This window comes from Hyaena hyaena, unplaced genomic scaffold (assembly GCF_003009895.1).
Source record: "Hyaena hyaena isolate Hyena2069 unplaced genomic scaffold, ASM300989v1 scaffold_1383, whole genome shotgun sequence".
Classification (NCBI taxonomy): domain Eukaryota; kingdom Metazoa; phylum Chordata; class Mammalia; order Carnivora; family Hyaenidae; genus Hyaena; species Hyaena hyaena.
The window spans coordinates 155,363-164,376 of record NW_024081999.1 but is presented as its reverse complement, the minus strand read 5'-3'; the positions used below and the strand labels follow the sequence as shown (position 1 = coordinate 164,376).

The 9,014-nt window shown below is 38.3% G+C and overlaps 1 pseudogene; it reads left to right on the top strand.

Annotated features, from left to right (window-relative positions):
• Positions 1–2,007: 2,007 nt before the first annotated feature.
• Positions 2,008–2,896, top strand: LOC120225284 (annotated as a pseudogene).
• Positions 2,897–9,014: the final 6,118 nt, after the last annotated feature.

The window sequence follows — 9,014 nt, the reverse complement described above, 5'->3', positions numbered from 1 at the left end:
CCAGAAAATTAATAGGCAACCAACGGAATGGGAAAAGATAGTTGCAAATGACATATCAGATAAAGGGTTAATATCCAGAATCTATAAGGAACTCACCAAACTCCACGCCCGAAAAACAAACAACCCAGTGAAGAAATGGGCAGAAGACATGAACAGACACTTCTCATTTTCGATTTAAATACCCTCTTTGGCTTTATCACACAAAGTATTATCCATGGAATCATGGTATAAAGGTGTTAGTTATGCATTTTTTCCATATAGTAAAATAAATGCATAACTAAATATCTTAAGTAAAAAGGGCCTTTATGAAAATGTAAAATACAAGTAATCATCTTTGTACTGCCAAGAATCTGCCCTTGTACCTCCAGCTTGTTTGCATATAGCATGGTGGTAACCCTTGCTGTGCTGTACCTGTGGGCTTCCTTGCCCGTTCCCCATCAGGGAGGGCTGGGACTGGCTTTCATCTCTGTATCGCCATGTTAGGAAACTGGGTGCCTGCTGCATAATAGTGGTTTCAATAAATGTTTGATGAATGAATGTCTCTCTCACTATCCCCATAGTGAAATACCATTAGCAAATAGAAATCTTGGCTATGTTTTCTTTGATTCCCAACCTCAGATAACTTCACTCAAACATAGAATCAAAACATAAAGAAGTAGCTAAACATGTGGAAATGAAGTGATGCCTGTTTTTCTACTGCCTAAAACTTGGTTGTTGTTTTTATGATAGAACAAGGGTATATTTTTCTTTTCCATTGAAGAAAGGGGTCATTTATCCCACAGAGTGTCCTGTCCTCCTATTTCCAATTTTCCTGCAAACTAGTGTTTAGATCTAGAGAGTTGTTCAAATTCAGTCTACTTAAGAAAATGGTTATTTTTGGCAATACTACTTTATAGGTAGTGGTATATTCTTTGATCAGGATGCACATAATTTCTGGTTAGTGGTTTTGATGACCATATATCCAACCCATCGATTCTTGAGGGGCTACAAAACTGTGATAGTTAATCCTATCATTTCTTCTTTGTTCTTTAGCTGGAATGTCTATAAAAGGATACTTCCTACTATCAACCATATTGTTACCCTGAGGTACAGGTCATGCAGAAAACTTGGTTAAATGTTAGCTTTTTTCTTTTCCTTTCTTCTTCTTTTAAAATAATCAGTTGACTCCTTAGCATCCTCCAAAGGGGTTTGAGTTCTTTGGTTTGGTTTGGTTTTAGTTTTATTATGAATGAAAATCACATGTGAATAAACATATTTGATACATTTAACCTAATGGAGTCTGCATGCTCAAATTGTCCCAATTTTGGCTAGCGGAAGTCTTTTCAGTTTGGCTCCTGAGATTCTTTGGCATAATCCTGATAAATTCAGATAGCTTCCTTGCTGACTCATTAACAAAATATTTTTAACTCATATTGTACATACTCTGCCCAGACTTAGAATTAACCATTTCTCGAAGGAGACTTGGTTCCTTTAAGTGGGAAATGACTTTGCGAAACCATAATCTGAGTGCTAGTGGTGTTCACTGCTGCTCATCATTATTCTGAGGTCTTTTCAATGCTAGAGTTACTTTTGAAGATGGGATATACTCTAAGTTCATATGCATCATTCCTATTCAAATTTGGAGCTTTTAAGCCTACAGAGTTATTTCATCTTAGATTTGTGTTTTCTTTAAACAATACTGAAAGCCTTAGTTTTTTAAAATCTTTTTTTTAAGTTTATTTATTTTGAGAGAGAAAGAAAGAACATGAGCAGAGAGAGAGGGAGAGATAGAATCCCAAGCAGGCTCTGCACTGTCAGCACAGAGCCCTACATGAGACTCAATCTCATGAACCATGAGATCATGGCCTGAGCTGAGATCAAGAGTCAGCAACTTAACTGACTGAGCCACCCCGGAGCCCCTGAAAGCCTTAGTTTTTAGCAAGAGTGGAGTGATCACTCATTTATCTCCTAATACTATCTATATAGCTGTCTCATATTAACAATATTGAGTCTTCCCCATCTTGCAAGATGGTGGGTAAAAAAGCTGAGAAGCCAGCTAAGGAGAAGGACCTGAAACTAAGAAGGCTGATGTTGGTGGCAGAGTTAAGAAGGGTAACCTTAAGGATAAAATGTCAAAGAAGGGGACGCCCTTCTGAGGCGAAACCCTGTCCTTGTTAGAGGAAGTGGTAGATCTTCCCAATCGACTATTCCAGAAAGACCATGTACCAGAGGAAGTATGCAGCAGGTAAATCCAGGATTGGATGGAAAAAGTAGGGGAATGTTGTTGCTACTGTCACAAAAAACCAGATGGTGGTGACAAGAATGCTGGTACCCGAGTAGTTAAACTTCGCAAAATGTCTAGGTAATTATCCTACTGAAGATGTGCCTTGAAAGCTGTTGAGCCACAGCAAAAAAAACCCTTTCAATCAGCATGTGAGAAAACTGTGAGCTAGTGTCACTCCTGGGACCATTCTGATCATCCTCACTAGGCACCACAGAGATGAGAGGGTGGTTTTCCTGAAGCAGCTGAGCAGCGGCTTGCCACTTGTGACTTCATCTATGGCCGTCAATCAAGTTCATCTGCATAGAACACACCAGAAACTTGTGATTGCCACCTCCATCAAAATTTGTATCAGCAGTATGAAAATCCCAAAACATCTCATTGATTCTTACTTCAAGAAGAAGCTACATAAGCCCAGACACTGGGAAGGTGAAATCTTTGACATGGGGAAAGAGAAATATGAGATTACAGAGCAGAGCAGGGTTGATCAGAAAGCTGTAGACTTGTAAATGCTACCAAAAATCAAAGCCGTTCCTCAGCTTCAGGGCTACCTCCACTCTGTTTTCTCTCACAAATGGAGTTCATCCGTACAAATGGGAGTGTTCTAAATTTCTTACAAAGGACCTAATTAAATAACTGATCCATTTCAAAATAAAAACAAAACACTATTGACATTATTACTAGCAACATGTTTACTAAAGGCCATGTATTTTCCCCTTATTTTTGTTGTTAGGTTATATCCCTTTAGGGATATATAGTCAAATTACTATATTGAAAAGTTAAATGGAATACTCCTTTGAGTTATTATGCTGAGAAGTTATGATTCTTGGGGATTGCTTTATTTAATTTTGTCTTAAAATTATGTAAAATGTTTACATGGTTCTAAGATTAAATCAACAAAACAAGTTATATTCAAAGAAGTCCAGAATCTATCCTTGTCCTCCAACTAATACCAATGCTCTTCTCCTTTCTATACATAGCCATTCTTTAAATGATTTATGAGTTTTTAATATTAGCAAATATATATTTATATCCCTCTTCTTAAACAGAAGCCACTGTAAATACTTCTCCTTATTTTGGTTTTTGTTTTCTTTTTTACTTAATATATCTTGGAGACTGCTTCATAATATTATATTAAGATATTCCCCATTCCCTTTTTGACTGCAGAGTACTCCATAGTTAATTCAACCAGTTTCTACTGATAAGAATTTGGGTTGTCTCTGGTCTTTTACTCTTCCAAATAATGTTGCACTTAACAATCTTATAAATACACCTTTTTATTATTTTTGTCAGGGTGGCCTTGAGCATATATCTTTTGTTTTTGTCCATGCATCTTTATTTAGGAATATTTGTTAGTGATTCTTTTCACAAGAAACTAGGAATGGTAAATTCTCTCATTTTACTTGTTTGAAAATATATTTTTGGCCTTTATATAATAGTGTTGCTGGGCAAATAATTTTAAGTTAGTTATTTTCTTTTAGTAAATTCAAGATAGTACTCCATTGGCCTCTTTTGTTGCTAGAGAGATGTTACTATGAAGACATAGACTGTTTATTTATACATAATTGGCCTTTTCTTTTTGGTTGCTTTAAGATTTTTAGTTTCAGATTATCTACAGTTTCACCAAGGTGTGCATGGCATGGATATATTTTAATTTACCTTGTTTCATTTTTATTTTGGTGCTTTTTAAAAAGTTTATTTATTGGGAGGTAGCAAAGAGAGGGGGAAGAGAAAGAGAATCTGAGGCAGACTCCATGCTGACACCTGGCACAGGGCATGAACTCAGTAAGGTGAGATCCTGAGTCAGATCCTTAAAATCAAGGAAATCAAGAGTCAGATGCTTAACCGACTGAGCTATCCTTTCATTTTGGTACCCAAATCTGAAGAGTCTTCTCTTTAATTAATTCAGCAAAAATTTCTTAGCCATTTTCTTTTCTATTATCATCTTCCTTAGACTCCAGCTCCTTTACCCCACCACATTTTCCTTCTCATCCTCCTATCAATTATACTTTCTCATTCTACCTTCCATGTCTCTCAATTTCTCTTTCATATGTAATTTTTTATTTCTTATAGTCTCCAATTGTAGCACTTTTGGTAATTTACTTAAATATGTATTCCTGTTCACATTTTTAAAAAGTTGCACGTGTGTTTTTATTAAGTTGCTTTACAGTGCAAAGTAATTGTGTGTGTAACAGGGTGTTTACTGATGTTTGTGCTTCCTTTGAAATGACCACCAAAGGGTAAAAAACTGAGGGAAAGGAGATATCAAATACCTCACATTCTGGAGAACCCCCTAACAACTGGGGCTTATCAAGGATAGCCTCACTGGCTCTGCTATCTCCAAAAATACCCAGGAGCTTAACTATATAATCAGGACATGAAGGAGAAGAAGAAATCATGGAAACCGTGATAAGCCATCTTTGTGCTGGAGAGGCCTCCCCTGCTCCCCAAAACCAAGTGATAGGGGGAAGCACCAAACATCTCATTGGCATCTCATTCCCTAGTTGGGTGGTAGACTTACTGGTGTGCCTCTGTATCTATATGAGCAGCAGGTGAGGAGGCGTGAGAAAGATGGGAGGGTGGAGCAGCATGGGGACTCCAGAGGGGAGCCAGCAGTCCTTTTTGCTATTTGGTGGGTGAGATTCACTTGGATCAAGTAGACATTGTGGATTAAATAAATATTCTGCCAGTTCCCACCTGAGAGGGAAGGTCACCGGGTAAGGAGATTACAGTGGCAAGAGACTGTGGGATAGACCTCCCAGGACAGAAGCTGAGTGTGGAAACATGATGAGTCACCACCAGCTGCCCTCCTACAGAAAGTAAGGGGCCCCAGAGAGTGTTCTGGAAAACTCATAACTATGCTTTTCATTTCTGTTCCTCTCCAGAATCTTTAGTTTCTTTCTTTGATCAGTAGTTTTACTATATTACTGAATTAGGGTAGACTCATTTTCTTGTGTGAGTGTGTGTGTTTTTTTAAATGGGTGAATACATTTATTGCTGTTTGCTGGTCTTTACTATTTTTTATTCATTTTGCTTGCCTTGTTAATCGCAGCACTGACCTTGTAGCCTCATTAGGCTGTATGTCATTTAAGACAGTTCCTTGGTGTTTGATGTGATACTTTATACTAAAGCAAATCTGCTTTAGTTCATCCAGCATTTATTGCCAACTTCCTTTTCTGTATCCAGATACCCTGTCACCACCCTCTTTCTGCACTGACTGAATCTTCCTTTGCAGCTGCGGCCACTGTCCTGCTGCTCCTCATGACCAGCCCTCACATGTGCTTTGCGCTTCAATGAAGGGGCCACTTGTGCAATCAGGTAGGAAGAGATCGATTTTTCCAGAGTGATTTATACCCTCTGATAATTGAGCTATCATCAGTGACACCACTGAGCACGCAAAAGAAAGTGGCACCTCTGGTTACAGGGAGAGCTGAGTCCTTGGAAGCATCTGAAAATGGTGACAGGACCATCTGGATATCACAATAAAATTCTAGCATCATCAGGGGTCCCGAGGCAGTATATGTGAATTTAAGGGAAAGAAATTCTGTATTCAAGGAAAATTCTGGAATGAGAACGGAGTTTTAAAAGAGGTCATAAGCAAAGCCATAGAGGTACCCTTGAACTTTGATATTACCCTCATATTCTTTGTGCTTCTTTCTATAAACAGAGATTAAGAAAGATGATGTGTTCTCCTCTTCTATGGTCTTATTACATCCCCAAATATAGATACACATCCCAACTGTTGCAGTATCATGCCACATGACACATGGCTAAGACTGTCAGACTTGATGAACAGAGAGGCTTGGATTTGAATCTTGATGTTGCTGTTTATTTGTTGCATGACCTTGGGCAAGTCACTCACCCTTTTTGAGTCTGTTTCCTCATAATACCTATTTTAGAGTTGTGGTAAGGGTTAGACATGAAATCGATGTAGAAACACTTGGTACCTGGCCCATAACTCATAAGGTTGGCTTCTTTTTGGACCATGAGAAGAAAACCCACATTGGAATGAGCTTGGACTTCTATTTTTCTTCTCTTTGATTTGTTGTTTGATTTTCACTGATTAGAAAGCAAGTCATACAGATTAATTTGTTGGACAAGAGTGTGATTGTTGAACTTAGAAATATCAAGAAGAGACATTTAAATAGAAGTTGTAAGAAGGAAATCTGTCTCTTGTGAAGACAGTGAATCATGGGAGTGGATGGACCCTTTAATATTTTAACAGGGTTTGGATCATGGGCCCTCTATCTACCGTCTTACCTTAGGCTGACTCCATTTGATGACAACACGAAGAATTGATGATTTCTTTATCCCCAGAGCAATTGAAGACAGAGGAGGAAGGAGTAAATCTCTAGAGTTTTTAAGATTGGGGACTATCTGCCCAGGAATCATCTTCATACATATGAGGCCAAATACTAGGCACATGAACTTAGTTTCCTCCCTCCTTGCCAGTAAAACCCACTAGCTCTGAACCTTGGGAATCTGTCTTGCCCTTGCTTCCTGCAGTCAGAGCCTGAATGTGCTTTGGAATGTAAATGTTAGAATTGAGAGCATGTCTTTAGAGTAGGACAGACCAGGACCTGATCCTGGTATAAAGTCAGTGCCCTGTAGATTGTGTGTATTAGTATTTTTACTCCCAATTCAGCTTTTGTACTTCAGTCCCATTGATCCTTAATCTTCCTTTGAATGTTTCTGTGTAGAGGAGTCTTTAAGTGATTAGTTTTGGATTCTTAGCTTTTATATTCTGCACTTTGAATTCTGTCCATGTAGCCAACCTACTCGTGCTAATTGCAGTGCTCTCAATACAGAAGACATTTCTTAGATACAGGGTCTATTCCAGAGCATTCAAGGAAGACTGACAGGTCATTCTGGAATGGGCTCCATTCTACTTTCCAATTCAGTTTTTCTTCTCAAACTGTTGCAAAAGCTGTGAATTTAAAGACCACCATTTTAGTATCAGGCTTTTATGCAACAACACCGTTCACTCCCACCATCATCTATTACCTTATTTGGCCAGGAAATATATAGAAGTGGTCAAGGGATGCTGATGCTTTGTTTTGAAAATGTACATATTAATGCTTATCTTCTTCTTTTCTTATCTTGTGATCAGATCTTTGCCACCATATAGGTAAAGATGCAATTAGGATTTTTGCCCACTTTTGTGTTGTTTCATTTTGGTATCCTTCTTGGCCTCAGAACTGCCCTCCCCCCAGCCAAGTCTCCCACTGTTGCTGCTCCCCCATCATATTTTCTCTTAGTGAATATGCTCCTTTCCTGGCCATGTCTCAAGTCACTCTTCTTTTGGAATGAGATGTCATTACAAACCTGGTAATTTTAAAGAGGAAGATAATAGGTGAGATTTACATAACATTCACCATGTATTAGACACTACTATAACCACTTTATATGAACACATTTAATACTCACAACTCCATGAAACAGATGCTATTGTTATTTCCCTTTTATAGTTGGGAGACTGCTACAAGAGAGGATCAGTACCTTGTATAGCTGCACCGAGTAGACAGCAGTCAGCTTGGCCACAGGTCTGCTTCTGTAGTGGAGAGTTTCCTCTGTAGGACCTCTAGTTTCAGACACTGACATCCAAGATCCTGGCTCAGGAAATCCCAAATAAGGTGCTCTTGTCATCAGCAGGAGCATAACATAAAAACATTTCCTACAAAATTTATAAAATGCTGGAATACTGTGTCATTTCTGCAAATCTCCTTTAAAAGCACACCTGCCAGACGAACTGTATGACATTACCTTTGTACTCAGAAAAAAAATATTATGAAACAATAAAAAACTACTAAAATGAGGTCACTTCCCTCCTCTTAGAAGGTATTTTTAGAGCTTGTTTTTCTAACAAAGGAAGTTGAGCTGAAGTAGTCACTATCATTTGAAAATCAGATGAAATGAAAAAACAACACCTTCCCAGAGAGTATCTTTAGATGCAAACTAATTTCTAAGGTGAAAAAAAATTAGACGTAATTCAGTCCAACAACAGGTAATTTTGAAGAGAGTCTATTTAGGAACTACCCACTAAGTAGGAGTTAGCAGGCTACAATTATTTTTTGGTTTATTATAAAATTCACTTGCATAGGCATAGCCTATGGGGGTGGGTGGGAAGGGAACCCTGATTTGAAACATGTAGCTGCCAACCAAACAATGAAATGAAGAGAACAATAAACAAAGGAAACCTTTCCAAAGGCTCTCTTCATTTACATTCTGAGATTACTGGCCTCATCTCTCTGCTGAAATAGCCTTGCGTTACTGACCGTCCAAAAGCATAATCAGGTACTAGCGGGAGCTTTTGCTCCTGCAAACTGCCTGAAGAATATTTGAATGCTGCCAAGACTATAGGTGCCTGTTTCAAGTTGTCATAGTATATGCTATAACGTGTCATAAATAAGGGAGGTATATTTATAAATCTGACATTAAAAATGTGTTCCTAAAATACCTTGTGTGTTCCCTGGCCATGTCAGCATAGAAATAATGTTTAGTATTTGTTTATTTTACTGGACCACCCCATGAACCTGGGGGAAACATGTTAGAAAAAAAATTATAGCTACGCCAACTATTCTGGGAGATACACGAGCCCTCCATGTTTATCAGGTTGAGGGCACTGTATTTTGATGTCAATAAGCAATTTTTCCAGCCCGGTCTCCTGCCCGACCCTTTTAATCCATCAATATATTATTAGAGATAAAGTTGGTGGATGCCTGCTGCAGTTAGAAGATAAATGACATCTCTGAAG